This window comes from Marmota marmota, unplaced genomic scaffold (genome assembly GCF_001458135.2).
Source record: "Marmota marmota marmota unplaced genomic scaffold, marMar, whole genome shotgun sequence".
Lineage (NCBI taxonomy): Eukaryota > Metazoa > Chordata > Mammalia > Rodentia > Sciuridae > Marmota > Marmota marmota.
Window position 1 is genome coordinate 831,021 of NW_025999984.1, and position 27,765 is coordinate 858,785.

At 41.4% G+C, this 27,765-nt stretch overlaps 1 pseudogene; it reads left to right on the forward strand.

Annotated features, from left to right (window-relative positions):
• Positions 1–1,339: 1,339 nt before the first annotated feature.
• LOC107160432 lies at positions 1,340–2,891 on the forward strand (annotated as a pseudogene).
• Positions 2,892–27,765: the final 24,874 nt, after the last annotated feature.

The following is a 27,765-nucleotide window of genomic DNA, read 5'->3' on the forward strand; positions in this document are numbered from 1 at the left end:
TTTTAACGTAAGTTTACTAATGTCTTCCAAGTAATAATTAAGGTAAATTCTTGACTTTCCTTCTGAACTCACTTTAAAACTTTCCCACTCATTTGTATATATAATCATTAGAAAAATATGAAGCTATTTGAAGCAGTTGAATCACACTCAAAACTCAGGTTCAATCATTTTAATAGTCATCTTCAGAATAAGAAAATAAATGAGGGACTTTGAATAATTATAATCATTAATATGAAGTACTAGCATAATTGTAAATATCTTGATACTTTTACATTCAAAACATAAATCTTTATTTCTGCTCTTTCACCACTACTTTTAGACACTTCCTTCCTCACTCCAATCCCTGTAAAATACCCAAAGCAAAGGAATTAGGAAAGTCTTAGTGAGATGTAATAGAATACAGTTCAATAAAAGTTTAAGTGCTTGAGTGGGCTTGAGGCCTTTGCATGTTTCTCAGTTTTAAGGCTGCTTATTCCAACAGTTTTCTGTTCACAAATTTGATTCTCAAATTTGAAGTTAAAATGAAACAAATTAGCTTAAATTTTCTATATTTTGGGAAATATGAATTCCATTTAATTTCAGTTGTAAGATTACCACTATTAGCCACACCGTGAGGAATGTGATAGATGTCACAAGCTTAAGAGTTGTGGCTTTGAGTGGCTGGGTTCAACACCAACCAGAGGGCATATTACAATACAGTGCAATTCCTCATCTTCATGTGTTGTTATAAGGTTTAGATGCAGAATTATCCCTTGAGTAAGCAAAGATATTTGATGTAGCCAGGTGTGTTGGTGTGCATCTATAGTCCAGCTACCCAGAAAGCTGAGGCACAAAGATCACTTGAGCCCACAAGTTGATGCGAGTGGATCATTGTTTGCTTACTCTGCCACTGTTAACAGTATTGCCTGTGGGAGTCCATCACGCTACATGACAAGCATTTTCCTTCCCTGATTGGTTGAGTCTCTGTCAGTCACTTCCCTTGATCTGGCCACATCAAAGTGGCCCTAGACAGCTGCCCGATCCCGGAAGTCATAAAATGTGGCAAAATGTGTCTTCATGTGTAGGCGTGCCTCCTGCAGCCCCATGGATTGAGCTATTCTCATCTGTTCCTTTGTGATATTACCCCCTTGCCTCATTGGGGTAGAATGTTCCATGGAAATGCCCTTTGTGTGTCCCCTTCTCTTGCTCTGTCTTTGGGCGTGGCCTTCCTAGATGTCAGTCAACCTGCTGACAGCAGACATCATGAGGCTAGACTCAGCCCCCTGAAACCTGACCCCTTGTCTCATTTGAAGGCATCTCCTCAATAAAAGGGGTTAGCAAGTGCTCTCTCTCTCTCTCTGTCTCTGGACTCTTAAGGTCAGAGGGGCCATTACAGGACCCCCAAAGTCTTGTATGGTTATTTTTCATGGCCCAGTTCCCCTGGATTAACCCTGAGTGTTTTTGTTGACAGGAATGCAAAAATTACCACACTGTTAACCAATGTGACTGTGGAATTATAGTATGGAGCTCTTTTTCCCCCAAAGGACAATATGGCACCTTCTACTCTGCTGTTGGCGTCTGCATCAGGACAGTATGGACCACCCTGTTTTACAGATAGCACAGGGTTTCAAGGGGAATCTAGGAAAAATTGCAAACTCTATACCTTTAGTAAGGATGGGACCTTGTTTCCCTGGGTCAAAAAAGGAAAAATAAATAGTCTCAATGTCACTAAAAAGGGACAATTATACTCCTTCAACCTTCCAAAGGCAATTTACTTTTAATTCTCACCCAAAACCACTGTCCTGGAAGCAAAGCAGCCTTATACTACTTTCTAAAGATGGTGCAGCTAGAATTACCAAACTAAACTTCTTGGTGTGAAAACTGGGATACATTTGAAATAACTTATTTGAGAAAAAAAAACAGTGAAGTTTACTTCTTCAAAAGAAAACTTTAAACACAAGTGCAAATAAAGTACATTATCAAAAAAATTAATAATTTTGTTTCATCACATGGACCCCAACCACATAAATCACCTATGTTCCAGGAAGTAAAGCTACACCTTCGTTTGTTGGATTATGCCAACACTGTAACTCTGCTGGATTCCACACAGCTCTAAAGCTGTATTCCTTTGACACTATATTAATATACCCTCTTTATGTGAAGACTCAGGCCCTGGCTCGGCAGCATGGTCAGGTTACGTGTTGGACTTTCAAGACAAAGGTAAACCACATCCCTGTGTGAAAGGCACAAAAAACAAAAAACATATTTTAAAGTTTTTTAAAAAGTTTCCTTAAAGCTGATCATTTTACCATGCTATGGAATAAAAAAGCTACTTTTGTGTTGGTAATAGGTAGTATAGATGTTGACAAGAGAAGGTGCTTCCTACCATGGAGAACCAATCCAATGCTACACAGCAACCAAGGAAGAAAGTGAGGTAGTACAATGACTAAAAACTAATCCCATACAGGATGTAGGTTGGAATTCTAGTTCTACTGAGATTTTTGCTGTTCATGGTTTTAGGCCTGCCAAAGCAATACTTTTCAACTTGAAATGTGACCCTGGGTTTGAGTTTGGAACCAGTCCTTACAATGAAGCCTACTGCAGCCCTCGTGGACATGTCTTGTACTAGTATGATTTGGAAACCTGAGGGAACAAATGGAAATGTGGAATATTAAAAACTATAATTTTATTTCTAAACTAGTGGTTTCTAATTCAATATGTTCTGTTTGGTGCCCAGATGGGGAGCGTACAGCTGCATTTGGTCTCAGGTACATGTTAATAATTGGTACAAGATATGACATTACACTGACTCTATCTTGCACGAGTGTGATGTACCATCAAATGCAAACTCATGGTAGGTTTCGTGGCAGCCAGTTTTGATTGGAAAATTTCCAGCAAAAACAGTAGAATAAATCTAACATAATTTTCCTATGTACACATAGGAAAATACCTAAGTGAATCCCCACCATTGTGTCCACCCACAAGAATAGGATTCTAATTAGAATACTATATATTCCATGCTTGTATAATTGTATCAAAATGGATTCTATTGTATAACTAAGAGGAACCAATTTAAAAATGAAAATAGGAACCAGAAGATGTAGTCATCAAAAAAAAAAAAAAGGTACAGGATCCAATTGCATGACATCTATTAAGTTTCTATTTGTTTTGGTACTGGGTATTGAACTCAAGGGCACTCTACCACTGAGCCACATCTCCAGCCCTATTTTGTATTTTATTTATAGATAGTGTCTCACTGTCTCATTGAGTTGCTTTGTGCCTTACCTTTGCTGAGGCTGGTTTTGAACTTGCAAACCTCCCAAGCTGCTGGGATTACAGGCATGCACCACTGTGTCTGGCTTTTTAATAAATTTCTGATACCCATGAGTAGTCTGCTATTTCTTGTTTGATTTGTGGTAATTACTCTCTGATCTCCCATTGCATCTCTGCTTTCAGAACTTGATATTTCTTTGAACACATATTTTTCTCAAACTAGTCTTACATTTATATATTTTTTTCTTTTCTTATAATTTGTTAGTAAGCTCACATGTAAAGAATAAAGCAGAGAATAAATAACTGGCAAGCTGAGGCCAAGTCATATTGGTCCACAAGAGACCCCTATGGTCCACTGCATCTCTTTCCAACTTGATTTAATGACTTCACATTGGTAGCTTGACATATATTCTGGTAGAAGTATTTATATCATGGAAGTTAACAAACATTACAAAACAGAATTTTCCGCTTTGAATAGCCAGTTGTTAAATGATGACCAAGACACCACTGGTCAAAATGACAAATTAAAAACATATTATACAGCCGGGTGTGATGGTACATTCCTATAATCTGGCAGCTCAGGAGGCCAAAGCAGGAGGACCAGGAGTTCAAGTCAGTCTCAGCAATGGTGAGGCGCTAAGCAACTCAGTGAGATCCTGCCCCTAAATAAAATACAAAATAGGAGTGGGGATGTGGCTAATGGTTGAGCACTACATCCCTGGTACCCCAAAAAACAAAAAACATATTATATCAACAAAGGGTTGGCATGTGGTAGTCAATTTATGGGAATTCCCAGCCACCCTCCCTATTTAAGTTCCAAAATAAATCCCCACTATCTAGAAATGACTTCCTACATGACTTTATAATTTTACATGCCACATCAAATAGTAATGAGAACTAACAATAATTAGTTGTTTGTGTGAGGCTTGGGGCCGTTTTTGAAATGCGTTGTCATTTAATCAGCTCTACAATTCGGATCTGGAGCTCCATTAGCTGCCTCAGCACAGGTACTGAGTGAGAGATCTGGGACCCTAGTCGAGGCTGATTGGGTTCTGGATTTCATGCGCATGATCTGAAGATGGTATAGGGACAGTTTTCTGAAGGCCTGTCTCAGCTTCTTAGCTGACAAAGTGAAAGACTGTCTTTCAGGTGGGTCTCTGTGCCTTTCACACAGGGATGTGGTTTACCTTTGTCTTGAAAGTCCAACACGTAACCTGACCATGCTGCCGAGCCAGGGCCTGAGTCTTCACATAAAGAGGGTATATTAATATAGTGTCAGGGAGATTGATTTCTCAGTGAGAATAAGAGTGAAATAACAAAAAAAGTCAGAGAGCACAGTAAGGATGATGGTAAGAAAAGACATAGTTTTGAAAAATAAAAATCTCACATTGGCGAAACAGGCTTGTATATTATAAGAGATGGTACTTAATTTTTTAATATATTTTTTTCTTTCAGAGCAACTTTTCCTCCCCTCTGAGAAACAGAGGTACTTATTACCTCTATGACCACAACCTTGGCCTTAGTCTGGACCTGGATTTAGGCCTGGACTCTGGAATATTCCACAGCCTGGGAAATGAACTGAACCCTGGAAGAAGACTTGGGATTGGACCTGCAGGAGCACATGGCGTTGGACACAGGATGGGCAATGGAGATGGCATGGAATGAACCACAGTGGGAGTCATGGCTATGGAGGAGGCCACAGCAATAGCCCTGAACACAAAGGAAGCCATGGAGGAAACCATGGAGTGGGTCATAGAAGGAATCACCCAGGAGGCCATGACAGTACAAGATGGCTGTGGCCATAGATTGGATAATGGAAAATATTGGGACACGGGGAGAAAGCTTGAGGTAGGAGGGAGTCCTGGAGAAAAAATTCTAGATTGAATTCTAACTTTGCTGTGTTCCCTTGAGTACGTTACTTAACCTCTTTGTGCCTCTAGTGTCCTAGTATGTGAAATGGAGATAGTGACACTTTCCCCACAGGGTTGTTGTTGAGGAGATACAATGGACTAGCATGTGTGAAATGCACACACAGTGCCTGGCACAAAGTAAGTGCTTAATTAATATTAACTATCATCCTTATAAATTTTATCTACCACCCCATCTCCAAGAGACAAAAGCACACCATGAATATATTAAATTATATAAACTAGCTGGTGCTAATTTATTTCCTAAGTACAGGAGATGTCAATTATGAGAACTTGGTAACACTTTATGAAATGTGTCTTATGATAGTACTTGCCTCTCTCACCCCACCTTATTTGTGGTTTTCTGGGTTTTTTTAATATTTTAGTTTTCAGTGGACACAACATCTTTATTTTATTTTTATGTGGTACTGAGGATCGAACCCAGCGCCCCACGAATGCCAGGTGAGCACGCTACCGCTTGAGCCACATCCCCAGCCTGGTTTTCTGTTTTTAAGTGGCCCCATCACTGTGTTCAGTGTCTGGGTTGCAGAACTGTCTGCTTTGTGCTCCCTTGGCCCTGACCAGAATAAATTCTTTGTCTTTACTTCAAAAAGACCCAGAGTTTTATTTGGGATTTTGGAATAGTGCCTTAACAATACTTTTAAGAAAACAAAAAGAAAAGTCAAAAACAGGAGAAGATACTGCAATAAGTCCATATGACAAAGAACTTGTATACCAAATACAGGAGGACTACAGATAATAAGAAAAGAGAATGCAATTTTAAAAAGGGCACAAGATTTGACAGAAGGATATCAAAATGGTCAGTGAACATCTGAAAAGGGACTCAATATCATTGCTTATCAGAGAAATGGAAATTCAAACCCTAAGGAAATATCACTACACTACCAGGACAATGACTAGAATTTAAATGACTGTCAATAGCAAGTACTGATGAGGATGGTGAACAACTACAGCTTTCATGCATTGTTATTGGGAGTGCAAATTGATTTGCTCAATGTTTGGCAACACTAAAATTAAACACACATATATTCTATGACTCTGCAATTCCATTCTGAGTGCATATATACCTTATATAGCAGAAATAGTAGAAATGAATACCTACATCCACCAAAAGACATGTATGATAGCAGCTTTATTTATAAGATCATCATGTTAGAAATTGCCCAAAGTCTTAAACTTAGAATCAGTAAGTAAATTATGACACAGCCCTAAAATGGCATACTACCTAATAGTGAAAAAATAATGAACTACTGAATCATGCAACAACATTAACAAGTTTCACGGATATAACGTTGAGTAAAAGAAGTCAAAGCAGCAGAGCACATATTGTACAATTCCATTCACATGCAGTTAAGAACATGTGAAGTTAATCTACTGTGATAAAGGACAGTGGTTGTCTTTGGAGAAAACACTGGGAGAAAGCACAAGGGAGGATAAGAGTGTTCTATACTTTATCTGGGCAATGATTACATGGATATACACATGTGTAAAACTTCACTGAAATGTGCACATGAGATTTGTGGATTTTGTTGTGTGGATGTATTACCGCTTTTGAAAATGAAAAGGGAATTCTCTGTGACTTTTTTTCCCCCCTGTCATTATGATTTCCATGGTCAGAAGATGAGGCCAGGGATATATGATAATAAATGAAGCATTAAATACTTCCAATGACAGTGGTACCAGTGGAAGGTTTGTGGGCAGGGAAGGCAAATATCTATTTTTAATTTTTTTTAGATGTTGATGGATTTTTATTTTATTCATATATTTATATGTGGTTCTGAGAATCCAACCCAGTGCCTCACACGTGCTAGGCAAGTGCTATACCACTGAGCCACAACCCAGTCCCAGCAAATATCTATTTTAATGAGGATAAATCACAATTACCTTCAGGTTGGAAAAGATTCAATGTTGTCAAGCTGACACCAGGTCTCTCTGGAGAATGTGCCATACATCAGGATCAAAACTGATTTCTGCTGTTTGCAGGCTAGGCAACGTGGCAGAGGAAGTTTGTTTCCAGACCACCTTATTGAGTAATATATGACCTGCATCCCTGCCATGGAGCCTGCTTTATCTATGAGACAACTGAGAAAGCACTGGAGTAAAAGGAGACAGAGGTTGGTCGATATCCACAGAATGGGTCACCTTGTCAAACCAACCATTAAAACCTCCTCTGCTTCTCCCCATCTGTGCCCTTCCTACATTCCTCTATCTCAGACTTTCTTATCATCAATTCATTAATCATAGTTTTTCCAATCCTAGATTATACAGACAAATGATCAGGGTAAACTGTGATTCTGATTATTTTTTTTGCCGAAACAAAGTCAGTAAGCAGATGCAGTGTTCAATGCTGTGCTCACTGGGAGGATTTCCCTCCCTGCTGTCCTTCAAGGCCACCCTGAGAGGGCAGCAGCATGCTAGTGTATCCTACAGATCATCCACAAACCAGATGAAACTCAATCTTTCCTTTCCTAGTCATCTGGACATAGGAAACTCTCCATGTGACTGCTTAAGGAGGAAGATGTTGGAAATGTAGCTGAAATAGATGTCATCAGAGTTTGGGTGGCCTAGATGGGCAGGTGGTGCACACCTGTAATCTCAGTGGCTCAGGAAGCTGAGGCAAGAGGATGGAGTATTCAAAGCCAGCCTCAACAAATTAGCGAGGTCTTAGGCAACTCAGGAAGACCCTATCTCAAAGTGAAATATAAAAAGGCCTGGGGTTATGGCTCAGTGGTTAAGTGTCCCTGAGTTCAATCCTCATTAATGAGAGAGAGAGAGAGAGAGAGAGAGAGAGAGAGAGAGAGAATGTGTGTGTGTTTGGGTGGCCTCCTCATGTCTTGAGGACTTACTTGAACACAAATTTTTTATATATTCCACTTCCATTCAATGAGGTAGGTACTATTAAATATGCTCAATTTTATAGTTTGGTGTTGCAGAAAACATCAAGTTCTTAAAGGGCGATTTACATTTCCTGAACTCTTACCTCTGAGAATGGAGTATCAAGTCAGATGCTTATCAAAGGATAAGTATCAACTATACTTTCTGAAAGACAAAGGATATGGAAGAAGAATGCCTTTGCTCCAAAGTTCTAGGCTTTGTGTTTCTATTAGGGCTACATGTAGCCTCCTGATTTGTCACATTTTAAACTACTTTGTATCTTTTCAAAAGTACATTGCAAATGGACTTAATTTTCTTGGGTTCCCACTTAAAGTATGGAGTACTCAAAGTTGGGGCCTGGAGATGAACTTGGGCTAAGACTCCACTTGTTTTCTAAATTTCATAAGCCCCACTCTGACTTGTAGATCATGGAGATGGTTTAGATCCTCTGATGTTAACATGAATCCAGCCAGTGTCTGATAATGCCTGAAAGGATTGGGCATTTCTCTTTCCCATTGCATTGTCACCTTCATAAATGGCCAAGATCCCTTTTGAAAGGTAGGAGGAAGATTCATGGCACATACAATGTTATAACATTGGATCTTTCTGCCTTCCCTCTATTTCTAGGCTTATGAATAAGTGCAGGCCTGGGAGTTAGGTGAGACACTGAGACTTTCCAGTGGGGTAACTCATATTAGCTCTCTGTTTAAACAGTCAGATGGTTTCACTTATCCAAAATAAGTGAGGTTTTAGTATTGTAATTATGCATGTCATTTTTAGTAACACCAATCAGGGTCAAAGATCCCTGATTAAAGTTCTGACCATACTGCCTATGACTCACCATGCCCACTGAAATCAGGAAGGCTATTTAAAGATCTCCCACCACTGTGTCTGGTAAAGAGCTGCTGTAGAACTTTATAAACATATTAGCGCTCTCTTTTCTAATGCCTTGATGAAGAAAGTACCAATTGAATCTTCTGGAAGACAAAAATCAAGGAGTAAGTTGTGCATGTTAAATCTATCCCAACATAAATCTCACCCTAAATCTTGGAACTTTTCCTTCTAATTATACCAATGAAATACTGAGATCATAACTTCATTTAATGTAGGCCACCTGTGAGATCATATTTCAATCACCAAAGAAACCTGTTAGTGTGACTCTCAGCTACTTGACCTAATGTATTGAATCTAAAATGTGGGATAAATTCACCCAAGTAATCACTTTTATTTTGTTGCATAACAACTTAGTACAAATGGCAGCTGAGAATAGCACCCATTTACTAGCTCACCATTCTGTGAGTCAGAAGTCTGGACAATGCGTGACTGGGTCTTTTGCTCAAAGTGTCTCACAATGCTGTGATAAGTTGTTGGCTGACTGCATCCTCATATGGAGCTTTTGTAAGGTCATGTGGTTGTAGCAAACTTCAGTTTTTGAGGTTGCAGAATTGAGGTCCCTGCTTCTTTTCTAAATATAAGCAATTACTTTATTACAGGCACAGCGATAGGTGATAACTTGAGTCACTTGTGCCACCTTTTAGTATGGAATGCAGTATCCCATTTTATACTAGTGTGAAGTCACACTTGCCCTCAAACCTGAATTGGTCAGATGGCCAATTCCAGATTTCTATTTTTGAAGGTCACTTTTCTGAAATCTCATTACACAAATACTGTTAATAGTCTGACTTCCCTTATGAAAACAGAAACTACTTGAGATGTTTCAAAGATAAACAGATTTAGTCTAAGAAATAGGTACTTATAAAACTGCTTTAAAATCTGAAGGGTTGAAAATCAGGGTGACAGCAAATAGCTTTCAGGCTTATTGCCACAGAGAACAGAAAGCTGCTGTCACTGAGGCAGGGACATATAGGCAAATGCTGCCATCTCCACAGGTCTTCCACAGTCACTCCCCCCCCACCCTGATGTGTAAGGGTCAAGAAAATACAGAGACTACTGTAAACTCCTCACCTGAGTATCCTAGGCATGCATCCAGCCATTGCTACTGAAGAACAGAGTCTCATGAGCATTGCTCTCATGAGAATGGAAAATGTGCCTGGAACTTGATGACAAGAAAGCCTAGAAACTATGGTTCCCAGTCTGGAGGTCCCTGCCATACAGGGCAGAGCATTGAAGAATGTCAAAAGGTACCAAATGCCAATAACAGCTGCAAGCACAAACCCACAATGTGGAAAGGGCTGCAAAGGAACTGGAGGTGACAGAGTAAAACTAGAAAGAGAAAACAGGTTTCTTGCTGAGACATCTAACAGTGACCTGAATAATGATGTGCTAAAATTAAATGACAGGGTAGAGGGAATGTGAAATTCCTGCAATTCCTAAAAGAACTTTTCCCTCTATACATTGAAAAAAGAAAAATTCTAAAATTAATTACAAACTTACATTGTATCTCTGTAATTTTCTACTTATATGCAAGGCTTTGGATCCTATAATTACTAGTACTGAGGTACATTAATCTCTCATTTGTAAACAATACAAAAGTCTAAGGTCTCAGCCCATGCATCCTTTTCCCTTTGTGGTTGTCAAAACTGAGTCTCAGAATAGGCATCTAGTTAAGATCTCTTCCACGGCAGCTGTGCTCAGGGAACCTGCTCCTAACTTATTGGTTCTAATGGTATGTCCCTTATGGTAAATACGAAGCCCTGCATTGTTTCAGATTTAATTTTGCTGAGCCATTGTAGCATCTGCAAAAGCTCTAGAATGTCTGAGAAGAAGAGTTTAGATGTTTTTAGTCAGCTTTATCAATTCCGTGACTAAAGGATCTGATCAGAACAAGTTTAGGGGAGGAAAAGTTTATTTGAAGGCTCACAGTTTCAGAGGTCTTAGTCCATAGAAGGCCAGCTCCATTCCTTGAGGTGAGGCAGAACTTCATGGCTGAAGAGTGTGGCAGGTGGAGGCAGCTCACACATGATCAGGAAGAGAGAGAGAGAGAGAGAAAGAGAGAGAGAGAGAGAGAGAGAGAGAGAGGTCTCCACTTGCCAGTTACAAATATATACCCAAAGCCACGCCCCCAAGGAACTACTTTGTCTAGCCACACCCCACCTGCCTCCAGTTTCCACTCCTATAAGGGATTAAATCACTAATTAGGTTAAGGCTGTAACTGGATCATTTGTCCTCCAAACCTTGCATTGTCTTACATGTGAGCTTTTGGGGGACACCTCACATCCAAACCATAACAGTATGTGCAACTTGGTTAAAGGGGCTTGCTGGAACCATTCTGGAAGCAATGTTTTTAACTGATATCTTTTATTTTTCCTTTAGTTTTTAGTTGTATGTTGACACAATATCTTTTCTTCTTCTTCTTCTTCTTCTTCTTCTTCTTCTTCTTCTTCTTCTTCTTCTTTTTAATGTGGTGCTGAGGATCAAACCCAGTGCCTCACATATGCTAGGCAAGTGCTCTACCTCTGAGCCACAACCCCAGCCCTCAACTGATATCTTTTTACAGTGATTAAGAGTGTGGCCTAGGAGCCAGACTGCCTGGGTTTGAGTCCTGAATCTGCCACTTATCATCTTCAGGAATCTCTGTGCTTCCATTTCCTCACTTACAAAATGAAGATGATTTTGATGCCTAAATCATGGAATAGCTCTGAACATTAAACGACATTATCTGTAAAGCACTTTGAATGTGATCAGCAAGCAGAAAGAGAGAGAGGTCTTCACTTGCCAGATACAAATATATACCCCAAAGCCACGCCCCCCAGGAATTCTGTGTTTGCACACAGAACACTCAATGAAAATTATTAGCTATCATTAGATTGTTTATTCATGAATTCCTTATAAAGGAGGTAAGAAAATAAGGAGGTTTTGTAGAAGCTGATTTTCTATAGCAATAATACTATTTTAAATTAGGTTTCAAATTATTCAGTGTAGATTCCAGGGAGCAAATGGAGATTGTGGGGGAGGATTAGGCAAGCACCTTATAGCCTAAAGAACTATTGTTGGAAGCACCAGAAAGGTTAGAAAGAACCTGAGCAGAGAACTAACTCAGAGTGATCTCAAGCTCCTTAGAAAAATACTCCATCCAGCATGGTGCTCCAGCTAAGCAAAATGGCACTGCCCAAGCTGTAGATTACAAACGGGAAAGTTAGTGGCTGGGAGGGACAGAGGACAGACTTGAAGGACTCCAACCTCCCATTGTGGGTGAAGAAAGCTCCCAGGAAGTCCCAACAAGTCAAGGAGGTGCTGAGAGAACCAGTGGGCCTGGTATGAATAAGGATAAAGAAGCAGCAGAGTTTAGGATCCAATGCTGGAGGCCACAGTGGGTATCCTGATCATCAGCTTCTCCCAAAGACCAGCTGACTTCTTCAGCTGAACCAACTCACAGTGTTCATGAAGGACAGTCAGGATAGGCTATTAAGGCATTCGAGTCTGTCCCATCAGGGCATGAAAGTCAGTTCAGGAGAAACCATCAAGGGCCAGAGGCAGCCTGTGGGACCAGGGTACCTTCTCTACTATCCACACAGAAAAATGAACTCCATCATCAGCAGGAGGCCATGTTTGGAATGAGAGAGAGAAGGGAGAGAGCCCTTGTAACTTCAAACAGGTAGAATATTTACCTAAAGAGGGGTATTTTAACACAGAAATAAAATAACTTTAATTGTCAAGCTGAGGTCCTTCTCCCACATCTTTCTTGCCATACCCTTCTATGCCTAAGAATGGAACTCCAAAGCAAAGTGACATAAATTATATCAAATAATGCTCCAAGTTTTCCCACACATGTAGATTGAAATATGTGAAGTGCATGCAGGGTTTGAACCTTGGATTAGGACCTTTGCTTACTGCTCAAAAAAATCTCTTCCAAGAGTATGTCTAGGGAGACTGTAGTACCCTACAGGATGGAAAAATTCACCCAGTATCCTCTTCCTAGTGGTGTGTTGATAAATGTTTAACCAACTTCTTTGGGAGAAAAGTCCCAATATGTAGCATTTTCTGATTTCTGTGACAAAATATTCTTAGCATTGCCTATTTCAAGCTACCAACTTGATGCGACTGAAAAGGAATTTTTGAAGTAATCCACACTAGCAAACTAATATAAGTAACATATAATAAAAGGAAGAAAAGTGATAAGTTTTGATCATTTATTACTCAGTTTTTAATACAAGTTTCTGACATTTGATTTTATTTTTTAGAGCCTTTTAAGGTTCACAACAACATTGTGTGAACAATGTTGGCAGTGTGTCAAAAAGAAATCAAGAGGAAATTAGATTATATTGTGAGACAAATGAAAACAAAACTATAGCATACTGAAACTTGTGGGGAGCAGTATTAAGAGGAAAGTTTATAGCATTCTGCTTTTAGATTTCACCCATACTTCTCCTTTTCCAATGTATTTTCTTTTGTTCTTCTTGGCTTTTTTTTTTTTTTATTTGTACCAGGGATTGAACCCAGGGGCACTTAACCCCTGAACCACATAACCAGCCCTTTTAAATTATGTTTTAAGATTTGTTTTGAGACAGGGTCTCACTAAGTTGAACTCATGATCCTCCTGCCTCAGCAAGTCATGGGATTACAAGCCTGTGCCATTGTGTTGGGCTTGTTCTGATTTTTTTAACTTTATATTTTCCTTTATACAGAGGAGCCTTAAACAATGTCTGGAGGATAGCAGGATAAAAATGATAAAAGTCACAGTCCAACCATAAAACTTTCTTTACTTTTAATTTCTAAATTGCCTCCATTTGGGGGCATCACACAGATCACAGGCATTATTTTCCCCCCTAAATATGTTGTCATCTCTTAAGACCAATAGGTGATACCAATGTCATAATAGTTATATTAATTAAGCATTTATTTTGTGCCAGACCCTGTGTGTGCATTTTACACATGCTATTTCATTGTATCTCCTCAACAACTACCCTGTGGGAAAAATATGACTATTTCCTTTCACATACAAGGAGGCTCAAAGAGGTTAAGTACCTTACTCAAGAGAACACAGCAAAATTAGAGCTCAATCTAATTTTTTTTTTAAATTCAGAATCCTGTCTCTTACCTGCAAGACTGTAGAATATATTTTAAATCTGTGAGTCATCTATAGTTATTATTACAGGTCCCACAAATATTTGGGATATTTAATTTAGTCTTGCTTTACAATTTTACCTGAAATATATTGGCACAGGATAGTAAAGGAGAATACAAAGGCACATCAAGTTCATTTTTGCAAATTTTTGCTTCTTTTGTTGTTTAATTTCTCAGAGTGAGAAATATGGAATAACGTAATAAGAACAAGAAGAGAGACACAGAGAAATTCAGAGAAAGAAATGAGATTACAAAAAAAGCTTTTGAAAAAACAAATTTAAAAGTGAAAAATTTATGACTTTAATCAACCAGGAATTGTGAAATGGGAGAGAATTAATCTCAAAACATCAGCATTTTTGTTATTTAGGGGGATATTCTTTTGCCCCTGAGAAACAATGGGCCTTAGTATACCCAGGACCCAGTCCTGGGTCCATTGTCCTGTAGCATCAATGGTGAACAGGACCATGAAGGGCCCTTTGCCTTGGCTGTGAAGGAAGATATAATACAGGTGCATCATCCTTGAAGAAAAGGAGGAGGGTAAGACACCATGTCCCAGAACACCCCTTCAAGTTTCCAGGAAGCTGGTCAAGTCAAAGGAACAGAGAGCAGGCCTGTACCAGGATGTATAGACAGTGGCCTCCTGAAGGACACTGAGTTTCTCTCCTGTGGGCCAGAAACTAGGACCAAGTCCGTGTGTTCTGCAGAAAGCTGCTTTCTTGTATGCATGCCAGGAGAGCTGCTCCTTGGGATTCTGGTCATAGGAGGAACAAAGCCAGCTAATGCTGTGTTGTCACTGCTTCTGTAGCCTAATTTATACAATCCCTCTCTGTACAGTGACTGTGTGGAGGGCACCACAGAAAGGATTTGTGTCCTTGGCCAAGCTGGCCACCACCAGACAAAGTGCTGTGAAGGAGAGGAGGTATTCTTTTATGGTGTAGTCAAGGGGCAAAGGAGGTTTTACCAATACACCTTCTGTCTCACCCCATCTTTGGGTGTCTTCCTTGGTTTCACAGCAACCTATTCTACTGCCCTAGTCAAATGGTAATAGACAATACAGTGGGCCATGAATTAAGCCACTGTCATTATTAGGACAATGAAATGAGTCATTAATGTGCCCATTGAGAAGGTCATGGTGAAAGAATGGACATGGGTACCACTGAGGAAGCCATAGAAGAGGCCATTTTGGTGATGACCATAAGGAAGGCCTCAGAGATCACTGAAGAAGCCAAGCCATAGCCATGAGATAATGGAAGACATTCTCTACAGGGAATCATGGGGGAGGAGAATATCATGGAGAAGGCAAAGAGCAATGAGGGGAGTGAGTCAAGATGGGACACCAAAATATTCCCAGGGAATGACCACAGGTCACGGCTAAGGTCAAGGACAGAACCAAGGAAAGCCTCTCAAGGTTTGACCATTAAAACTGGGTCAAGCAGAAAGTTTTTATTTTTATTTTATTTTATTTTTGTGGTGCTGGGGATTGAACACAGGGCCTTGTGCGTGTGAGGCAAGCACTCTACCAAGTGAGCTATATCCCCAGCCCCCAAGAAGAGAGTTTTGAAAGACCAAATCCTCACTGGGCCTGGAAATGACCTCAAATAAACACATTCCCAGGGCTATCTCAGGGAAGTGTCATTCCCTTCTCCCTGACCCTGAGTCATTCAGGTGCCCTTCAGGGTTTAACTCTTTGGAAAGCCTTTTTCCTTCCTCCATGTCTCCTGATGTGTGTGTGGCTATCTTGGTACATTTTCTGCTCTTACAACAGAATACCACAGATGAGGTAATTGATAAGAACAGAAATTCAATTTTTTATAGTTCTGGAGGCACTAGCACCAGGTTTCTGGTGATGGCCTTCTTACTGCTTCCTTCCAAGAAAGGAACAAATGTTATGTCCTTACCTGCCAGAAGAAAACCCCATTCCGACAAGCCCTTTTTATAATATCACGCGATTCATGGTGGCAGAGCCCTCAGGACCTAAATACCTCTCTTTAGGCCCATCTCCCAACAGTGTTCCATTGGAGAATAAGTTTCCAGTATATGAATTCTGGAGGATACTCTCAGACATGGCAGTGACTAAGGAGATACTTACTAAACACTGAGAAATAAAAGTTTATTAAGATATATATGGTATCCAGCTGTGCATTGTGGCTCATCCCTATAATCCCAGAAGCTCAGGAGGCTGAGGCAAAAGGATCACAATTTCAAAAACAGCCTCAGCAAATTAACAAGACTCTATTCCCCCAAAAAAATATAAAAAGGGGCTGAGAATGTGGCTCAGGGGTTAAATGCCCCAAGTTTAATCTCCTAGAAAAGAAATATATACATACAAATATATATATAGTATCCAGATAAAATTCTTTTCTTTTTTAAAACTCTGAGTCTGCATTGCTATATTTTTTCATTCCAAATGATTTTGTCTGCCAATCATTGTGCTGGAGGGTTTGTTTTGTGTTTTTTTGTGTGTTTGTTTGTTTCGATACTGGGGATGAATCCAAGGGCACATAACTACTGAGCCACATCCCCACCCCTTTTTTGTATTTTATTTAGAGACAGAGTCTCACCAAGTTACTTAGGACCTCATTAAATTGCTGAGGCTGACTTTGAATTTGTAATCCTCCTGCCTCAGCCTCCTGAGCTGTTGGGATTACCAGGTGTGCAAAACCACTCCCGGCTTAGACACTTTTATACACACCATCACTCAGTCTCCATAATAATCCTACAAAGTGCAGACCATAATCCCCACTAAGTAAATGGCTAACACATGAGCAAGCAGGAACAGGTTCTTTAATTCCTGGAGTTCTAGAGAGACAAATGCTTGACATTTTACTTAGAAATGTTATTTGGATTTTTACTCTTAGAGCAGGGGCTGAGGTCCCTACATCAACTGATTATTGGCCACAACCCTCACCCATTCCCCACATAGAACTTCCCATCAGAGACACTTGGCTGATTGACTCCCCAGCTCTTTCTCAGGGTATTGTAGAATCTGAACTCCTGCTCCCTCTCCACCCAATATCTTATTTTCCACCTTGGCCCATTTTCTTCCCTCTTCTAGAATGGTTCTTTCATATCTTAAAATGCCAGCTCCAAAAGAACACAAATTTCTGTGTCTTGTTCACTGGAGTACAATGTCCAGTGCATAGTAAGCACTCAAAATGTTTGTGTGATGAATAACTTCAGGCCTCATATGCCCTGAGTTCTCATTCACCAAACATCTGAATGATCTGAAACGCCAAGAGACCTAGCCATTCTGGAGAAGATGGAATGGCTTGTTTTGATCTTATATTGCTATATTTTTTCATTCCAAGTGATCTTTGTCTGCCAATAAGACTTTTTTTTTCACTACTGAGGATTGAACCTAAGGGTGCTCTATCACTGAGCTATATACCTAGCCCTTTCTACTTTTTGAGACATGGTCTTGCTAAGTTGCTTCAGGCCTCACTAAGTTACTGAGACTGGCCTCAAACTTACAACCCTCCTGCCTCAGTCTTCCGATTCACTGGGATTACAGGCATGTGCCACCTTGCCCAGCACCATCTTTGTTCAGCCATGCTATTTCTGTTGGCCTCATTTAGAGTCAACCAAGAGATATGGGAAGTACTCAGTTCAGGTGGCAGATTGTCAGTGCCCCAAGGGCTGCCTCAAGATTAAGATCCCTCCATGATGGTTCAGCGTGTCTGGGATCCCTAACACTGATGAGAGGAACCAACTGAAGCTTCTCCCATGGAAAAGTTCCTATGAATTCTATTAAAAATGAAAGAAGGGCTGGGATACACCTCACTGAAAGAGCCCATGCCTAGCTAGCATGTGTGAGACCCTGGGTTGAGTCCCCAGTACCTCAAAAGAATAATTAATTAATTAAAAATAAAAATGAACAAAGAGTAACTCTACCAAGGAGGGGGGACAGCAAGGACATACTTCTCCAGGCATCATTATGCTTGTTAGGTCCTGTCCTGTGTGTCCTGAGGAAGGTTTAATGTGTGATCTGTTGTACAAAAGCTCCTGCCATGGCTAACTTTATGCTGCTAGTGTGGACCATGAAATGTAGAGTTGGGAAGAGATGGCAATGCAGCTTAATATACCATTCCCACCAGATAGCTGCAATTGATGTGCATGCCTTCGTGGGTGTACAGAATGTGGTAAAACTAACAAGAAGTGATAAGTTGGAGACATTTTTACATTGCTTTTAAAAATATCATTTAGTTTTTTATAAGTAATCTCATTTTAATTTTTAGTGATGGCTGTGTTATGAAAATTCTTGAAAATGTAAAAGTAGGCTCTTTCAAATGAGTATGACCAGTACCACTTCACTATTGGACCTGTCTCCTCAAGAGCCACAGACCCCAGTTCCCATGCCTGAGAGACCCCAGAGTCTATTTCCTGACCCCTGAGTCTCTAGTCCCCCCTCATGTAAGAAGAACTTTTGGTGCCTACTGCATACTCAGCACTATCCAGAGGCACTGTTCCTAGTTCCCACTCACATGGAACCTCACTCTAGGTGTCCTGCTTCCTAAGTCCCATTCATTGAGACCTCCTTCTCACAACCCTGCTTCCCCAGCTATCCCAAACACTTGGAATTCTTGTGCAGGAAAAGGTGTTTTTACCACTCTCTCTGCCTCAGAAGGTGGGTCCCCATCATTTGACAGCCTTGATCCCCTTGAACTCTCCAACTTCCTGCTCCTCCCAAGGATTCATCTACTGGGACTGAGCCTTTCTCCATCTTCATGTACTTCCTGTCCCTTCCTCTCTGAACTCAGGTGTCCTATCACTGCTCACAGCTGCAAGAATAACAGGCTCCATGGCCAGCCCTTGCCCAGCCCAGATGATGCTATAAAGGAAGAGAGAGGTGACACTCTGTGGAGGGAGCCTAAGGAAGCAAACATCCAGCCTTCCCATCCTGTGGCCCCAGGTCCCCCCTCCTGGTGCTTCTCTTGAGGTTGAGGACCCATTCTGTGGCGATCCGAAGGGCATCCCAGCCCTTAGATCTCCACCTTAAGACTCTGCTCTCAAGACCCTCATTTGTCTTCTTTCCCTTCTAGGCCTTGATCACATCTGGACTCAGCACCCTCCCTTCCAGCCCTACGTAGTTATACTGTCTCAAGATGAAGAGAAAAGCATTTTTCCTTCCCTGCTGGTTGTTTCACCTTCTTCTACTTTTAGTCAATGGTGAGTGATTTTGTTGAAAAGAATGTAATGTTGGGGTATAAGTAGTGTTTGGGGAAAATGTTACCAACTTCTGGGATGCACACCTATCCTTTTATGCTCTCCTTTGAGAAGAAGTCAGAATTGTTATTTTTGCTTTGCTTTGTCCCATTCAACACAGCATCTGTCCTCCGTTCTGTTTCCTTCAGCAACTCTTCTGCCCAGAAATTTAATCAATTCTCTTTATAATAAATCAATCCCAAATATAAATGCATTAGAGTTGGGAGGGATCTTAAAGTTAGTACCTGAGCACCCAAAGTAGACAGGAACTCTGTTCCAGCATCTCTGGCCTCCAGTTACACATTTTAGAAGCCATGTTGTTCTATCCTCACATGGCTTTAATTCCTTTTAGAATATGTACAATTATGGCTTTAGCTTATTTGTTTTATGCTTCTGAAGAACAGGACAAGTAAATTTTTTCCCATGGGTCAGCTTTTCATCTCAACTTCTCACTTTGTTTCTCTCTTGATCCTTAACTTTCCCCTAAACCTAATCGGAAACAATAAACACAAGGTTTTGGAATCCTGAATTTGCATTCCTTATGTTATTCCAGACAATACCAAAGAAGGAACACATGCAGAGAGTGAGGGGTTGAATACCAATATTCGAGAAAATAGGGACACTAGTGATGTGAGGGTTATAGATATCTGGGAAGCCAAGCTCTCTGTTGTTACTCAGATGGAGAAATCAGAAGAGGGTAAAAAAATAGTGTACATGGGGTAGAGAGGGAGTCCAGGTCTCACCTTGACTCCAACTGACCAATCAAGGAAGCTGAACCCCTTCCATGAATCCCAGATCTTATTACTTCAAGTTATACCTGGTTGGTTTTTGCTAGACCATATGCTAAGTCCATATGGGATCCATTAAACTGGTGGCTCCCAAACTTTATTTTGTATGAGAATTACTGGATAGTTTTTTTTTAAAGGGCATTACTATTTCCCCCACAAATTGATTTTCCTCCCAAGAAGAAAACAATGCCATTTGAATAGTAGCTTAATTGGCACACATGGCCCCTTCAACTTTCTCTCTTATGTTCTGTATCTGGATGGTATCATGGATAGGTGAAGAAGGAATAACAGTTTCCCTGTGACCCAGGTCACTGCCTCCCCACACCTAGGATATGGAATAACATATGTATTAAGAGATGGCTCATGGGTCAGATTGCTTTGGTATAAATCTATGTATCACTATGTACTAAAGTCTTCCTGGAACCAGTTGCTTCCTTTCTCTAACCCTCATTTCCCCATCAATAAAATGTGGGTAATAGTAATTCTGATCTCATGGAGGTATTGTGAAGATTTAAGTCACTAATTCATATGCGGGTGGCATTTAACCAATACTTAATAAATGGCAGCTATTACAAACCCCAGTTTGTAGTAATAGGAGTAATACTAATAGTATGAGGAGTAATACTAACAGTTGCAGGACCAAACTAAATTTCCAATGGAACTTACCAGCATTCTTTCTTAATCAGCTATAGCCACCAATGGTGTCACGACAACAAAAACAGAAAGCACCACAAACACCCTCCCCAGGTCATCCACAGCCACCTCCTCTGCACCAACCACAACCATCTCCTCTGGGTCACACACAACCACCTCCTCTGGGTCATCCACAGTTCCCCCCCTATGGGTCACCCACAGGGACCTCCTCTGGACAAAACACAACCATATCCTCTGGGTCACCCACAACCACCTTCTCTGGGTCACCCACAGCCACCTCCTCTGGGTCATCCATAGTCCCCTCCTCTGGGTCACCCACAACCACCTCCTCTGGACAAAACACAACTATCTCTTCTCAGTCACCTACAACCACCTCCTCTGGACAAAACACAACCATCTCCTCTGAGTCACCCACAACCACTTTCTCTAGGTCATCCACGGCCCCCTCCTCTGGGTCACCCACAACCACCTCTTTTGCACCAACCACAATCATCTCCTCTGGGTCAGCCACAGCCACCTCCTCTGGACAAAATACAACCATCTCCTCTGGGTCACCCACAGGTACCTCCTCTGGACAAAACAAAACCATCTCCTCTGGGTCACCCACAACCACCTTCTCTGGGTCACCCACAGCCACCTCCTCTGGGTCATCCACAGTCCCCTCCTCTGGGTCACCCACAGCAACCTCCTCTGGACAAAACACAACCATCTCCCCTGGGTCACCCACAACCACCTCCTCTGGGCAAAACACAACCATCTCCTCTGGGTCACCCACAACCACCTCCTCTGGGCAAAACACAACCATCTCCTCTGGGTCACCCACAACCACCTCCTCTCAGCAACCTCCTCTGGGTCACCCACAGCCGCCTCCTTCGCACCAACCACAACTATCTCCTCTGGATCACCCACAGTCACCTCATATGGAAAAAATACAATCATCTCCTCTGAGTCACCCACAGCCACCTCCTCTGGACAAAACACAACCATCTCCTCTGGGTCACCCACAACCACCTCCTCTGGGTCATCCACAGTTCCCCCCTCTGTGTCACCCATAGGAACCTCCTCTGGACAAAACACAACCATGTCCTCTAGATCAACTATACCTGGTATGAATACTACATCATCATCATCATCATCATCATCATCATCATCCAGCTCCAGTGGGACTAACACAGTGGTGACAACCTCCAATGTCACCAGTGTGAGCACTGCCTCTCCAGGGACTGCAGGAAACGTGATCAGACACTTGAGTCCCTGGGAAGTTGCCCTAATCGCACTGACTTCCGTTGCAATGGCTGTGATTCTCTCCATTGGAGTCGCCATCTCTCTTGTGAGTGTCTGAAGTGTGAGAACCCCTTTTCCTAAAGAGGAAGTGCAAGAGAGAGAGGGAAGGAAGTGGGGCAGAGAGAGCAGAGTCACTGTAGGGCTGATGGGGAATGAGAAATCAAGAGACAGTTGTATATAAACCTCAGCTTAGAACTAGAAGATGGAGGATAAGAAAAGCCAGGAGATACTGAGAGAACACTGAAGAGGGGAAGAAGGGGCCAAAAGAGGGACATGGAGGGGGCTGGGCAGGGTGTGGGGGATGGTGGGATTGGAGAGGCAGGAAGAGAAGTCTCATGACTTTGAAGCACTTCCTTTTGTTTTCCAGAAAAGCTCACCATGCATAAGAAATCTCTTCAGCACAGACCTCTACCACCCCCATGGCCCCCACCTTGGTTCACGCCCTTAAGGCTATCACGGGGGCCCAAAACATGCCAAGTGCGACTGGAGCTGGTTGCAGAGACCAGTGTCCTCCTGAAACCATGGAGCTTACTGAGACACAGTGTCCCTGAATGTCCCTAATGACAGAAGCATCACCATCCTGAGGGGGAGGGAGGCAGCTGACCAGGAAGACCAAGGCCCAAGCTCTCCTCCTAGCTCTGTTTCAGCCCCCAACAGCCTCCTTTCTCTGGTTTTCCCAGACTGCAAAAGGGAGGCTAGAGCTTTGAACGGATTTTTAAATAAATTCATCTGATATTTGTGGGAGCCAGACTCTGTGGGTGTTTATACATCACGACAGACAAGTTCTCACACCTGAGAGACCCCCTTTCCCTGTGTACTCCCAGTTCTCAGATCCCTTGAGTGAAGTCCAGAGATCTCCTAGGTCCTGTTTTCTTCCCCACTCCTTCCCATTTCCCAGGAAGGACAGGGGAAGGCAGGTGCTGGGCTTTATGAATGTGGAATTGGTGTCTCACAGTGGGAAACAGTATCTGTGTGTGCTTAGAATGTGCAGAGAGGGAAAGTGACCCTGCACTCTGCAAGGCAGAGAAGGAATTGTCATGGGGCTGCCCAGGTAGGGCCACATTTCCTCTCATCACTCTGCAGAGGTTTTCATGGGAGGCCATGTGTGTGTGCCACCCTCCCTCCCAGAGCAGATGATCTGGGCCAGGAGAACCACTCCCAAATTCTGCAAGGGCAGGCCCAACTGGCCCTGCCAGGCTCCAGGTTCTCAGAAGCCCCTGCCAACCAGGCCTCAGGCAGGGGCACAGCACTTATCCCTCCATGTGCCAGCACTATGCTTTTGCTGAAGGCTCAGCCGGGTTGGCTTCTTGGGCAATTGGCTGGTCAAACACATGCCTTTGCCCCCTTCTTGCTGCAAATCAACCATTTGCTTGTTTTATCAATTTAATCCTGCCAGTGTCTTCCATCTGGGAGGTTCTCAGGCTGGGTCTTTACCAGAATAAAGCTGATTCTTCAGGTACATTTGACCACAGTGTTAACATGACAGTTTTCAACAGCTGCATAGTGAGAAATTCCATTAGTAGGAAATTCAAGAATAGGCAAAACTAACATATGCCTATTAGATCAGACCTGGTCTCCTAAGAGGATGGGGATTTCTAGGAAGAGGGGACTTCCTGGATGTTAGAAGTGTTTTATAGTTGCTAGATAGTTACACAGGAAAGAAATTGGCCAAAATTCTAAATGAATTAATGTAAATAGTGAATGCTTAAGATCTGCACATTTCACTATATATTTTATGTCAATAAAAATTAAAATAATGTAACAGGTTGCTATTGGTTTTTTTTTTTTTTTTACAGTACCAGGGATTGAACCCAGGGTGCTCTGCCACTGAGCTATACCCCCAGCCCTTTTAAATTTTTATTTTGAGATAGGATCTCACTGAGTGTCTAGGTTGGCCTCAAACTTGAGATCCTCCTGCCTTAGCCTCTCAAGTAGCTGGGATTACAGGCATGCTCCTCCAACTCTGACTATAAAATAGGTATATATATATATATATATATATATAGAGAGAGAGAGAGAGAGAGAGAGAGAGAGATACATTTTTTTGACAGTAGAATGCATTACAATTCATATTACACATATAGAGCACATTTTTTTCACATCTCTGGTTGTATATGAAGTATATTCACACCAATTTGTGTCTTCCTACATGTACTTTGGATAATGATGTTCATCACATTCCATCATCATTTCTAACCCCCTGCCCCCTCCTTTCTCCTCCCACCCCTGTGCCCTATCTAGAGTTCATCTATTCCTCCCATACTCCCTCTCCCTACCCACTATGAATCACATTCCTTATATTAGAGAAAACATTTGGCATTTGGTTTTTTGGGATTGGCTTATTTCACTTAGCACTATCTTCTACAATGCCACCCATTTACCTGCAAATGCCATGATTTTATTCTCTTTTATTACTGAGTAATATTCCATTATGTATATATGCCATATTTTTTAATCCATTCATCTGCTGAAGGGCAACTAGGTTGGTTCTACAGTATACCTATTGTGAATTATGCTGCTATAAACATTGATGTGGCTGTGTCCCTGCAGTATGCTGTTCTTAAGTCCTTTGGGTATAGACCAAGGAGAGGGATAGCTGGGTCAAATTGTGGTTCCATTCCTAGTTTTCCAAGGAATCTCCATACTGCTTAGGCTTTTATTTTTTAAAAAAATATTTTTATGGTAGCCGGGCACAATGGTACATGCTTGTAATCCCAGCAGTGTGAAAAGAAAGGAGGAGGATAGAAGGGGACAGAGAATTGGGGTTAAGACAAATAGAGGAAATAAAAACATTTTTGATGGTCCACTCATGTCAGAAATTATCTTTTTGGTGTTAATCACTGCCCACTCTGAAATCCTACAAAAGATTGTTTTTCAAATCAGAACTGGATATGTTTCATGTGAATGAATGCTATGCACTGGAGAGGTGGCTTGTAGAAGTTCTCAAAAAGTGAACTCTCGGGCTGGGGTTAACAGGGAAGGGCTACTCCTCTTTAGCCATCTTGACCTAAGAAGCAAGTGTGTGCTGGAATTTTAACAAGTGGTTACTTGTGAGATTAATTAACTCGTGCAGGCCATTAAAGCCTGGTTAATTCCTGTGGATCATTTATGCCATTGTATGTTGACCTCTGCCCCAAAGGCCACAGCTGTGGATCCACTTGTGAGTAAAGTGGACAGTGATGCATTATGTAGTTGAGTGTTCATGCTTAATCCTACCAAAATGACACCTTGAAACTGGAGCCTTCTGAAGGAGGGTTAACAAGAGGAAAATGGGGGTGAAAGCTGCCACAGTACTTGATTCACACATGAGTCACACTTAATACTTGTCATAGCGGCTGGAGGTGTGGCTCAGTGATACAGCATCTGCTTAGGATGTGCAAGGTCCAGGGTGCAAGTCCTATCACCCAAATAAAACCAAACAACAAAAATAAAACAAAAACCTTTTCAGCAGAGGGGGATCCTTCTGTGGATTTCTAATCACGTGGAGCATGAAGAGACATCACCCAGCCTTGAAGGATGAAGGATGAAGGTTGAAGGATGCCTTCCTCCGCAAAAACCAGACTTCCCACCACTGGCACAGAGCACTCCTGAGCATCTGCAACTTCTTTATTTCTTGTAGAGACTAAAAACAAGAGCCCAAAAGCCCAAGGAATAGGAAGTAAGAGGAACACCTGTGTTCCTGAACTTTCTAAATTTTTAAGTTTTAGAATTTTTACCCAGGGAGTTTTTTTGAAAGATGAGAATTATCACTAGTTCCATCCCTTTCCCTAATCCCATCAATCAAAATAATTTTTTCCTAAATGACTTTAATGTTTGTGGATATCATAAATCTTCCGGGGTAAGTGTCACTTTCTGAAGAAGATACTGAGGCAGGCAGGAGTCATAGAGCTGAAGGCATGGGCTGGACAAATCTTCATAAATCACAAACCATTAGGCAAAGAGAGGAACAATCTTAAAACTAAACTATTTTCTTTCTTCCCAGAATGAGTGTTCGCTATATCCATTAAAACCATCTACCAAGGTTATGCATGGTCCCCATGCCACAGACTGAGTTTCACAATAAGGAGAACCCATACCTGGCTGGGTGTGGTGGAATACACCTATAATTCCAGCTGCTTGGGTGGCTGAGGCAGGAGGATCATGAGTTCAAAGACAGCCTCAGCAAAAAGCATGGCACTCAGCAACTCAGTGAGACCCTGTCTCTAAATCAAATACAAATGAGGGATGGGGATGTGGCTCAGTGGTCAAGTGCCCCTGAATTCAATCCCAGCATCCCCCTCCAAAAAAAGAGAAACCACACCTATAATCCCAGTGACTATGGAGGCTGAGGCAGAAGGATTGCAAGTTCAAAGCCAACCTCCACAATTTAGTGAGGTCCTCAGCAACTTAGAGAGACCCTGTATCAAAATAAAAAATAAGAAGTTCTATAGATATGGCTCAGTGATTAAGCACCCCCTGTTCAAACCCCAGTAGCAAAAGTAAAACAAAAACAGACCTCTCTTAGATTCTGCAGGACCAAGAAGCATGCTGTATATCCTCAGGTTCCAGGGTTGGTGGTCTCAGCCCTGTGACCACCACATGAGGAAGAAATATGGTCTTGGGAATAAGCATGTTAGGGACACTTGGAAGGACACTTGATCTTTCTGAGAATCTCTCAATTCTGTCTGACCATCAATTGTTACTTCCTTGGGAAATTTTCCTATATCTATCTACCAAGTTTGGTCATGAAAACCGTTTAGTGTGGAAACATACAACTCAGATATAAGAGACATTCACTGTCTGATAATATACATAAAATAACTGTTCCTGTCTGAGTCACATCTCTATACTAATTCATTTAACAGAATAGATAAGTGCCTAGCACAAGCCAGACACTCTATGCTTTTCAGTCTGTCTCTCTCAGTCTCTCCTTAAGCTGAAGATGCACCTCTTTGGTCTCTAAGTCCAAGCCCTCCAAACACTCAGACCAAAGAATCACATCTACAGGATATGGCCAGCAGGTCACTCCACAAGTATGCATTGAGCATGTACTGTGGACAGACTGCCATAGCAAGTCGCTGTCTCATCTCAGTCACAATGTGAAATGAGAAACACAAAATCCAGGACTGATCTCTGACTGCGAGAACACATCTGCCTTTGTGAGGCACCAAGAAGCTATTTCCTTCATTGGGGAGTCCTATAAATGATGCTTAAGATGGTAATAACAGCTTAGATAAGGTCAGGGACCTTGAATATAACCACACCATGGTAAGTATAGGACAAAAAGCAAATAAGCCAAGACATTTTTAATGTAAGTTTACTAATGCCTTCCAAATAATAATTAAGGTAAATTCTTGACTTTCCCTCTGAACTCACTTTAATACTTTCCCACTCATTTGTATCTATAATCATTAGAAAAATATGAAGCTATATATATAATTTGAAGCAGTTGAATCACATTCAAATTCAGATTCAATCATTCTAATAGTCATCTTCAGTGTAAGGAAATAAATGAGGGACTTTGAATAACTATAATCATTAATATGAAGTACTAGCATAATTGTAAATATCTTGATACTTTTATCTTGATACTTTTACATTCAAAACATAAATCTTTATTTCTGCTCTTTCACCACTACTTTTAGACACTTCCTTCCTCACTCCAATTCCTGTAAAATACCCAAAGCAAAGGAATTAGGAAAGGCTTAGTGAGATGTAATAGAATTCAGTTCAATAAAAGTTTAAGTGCTTGAGTGTGCTTGAGGCCTTTGCATGTTTCT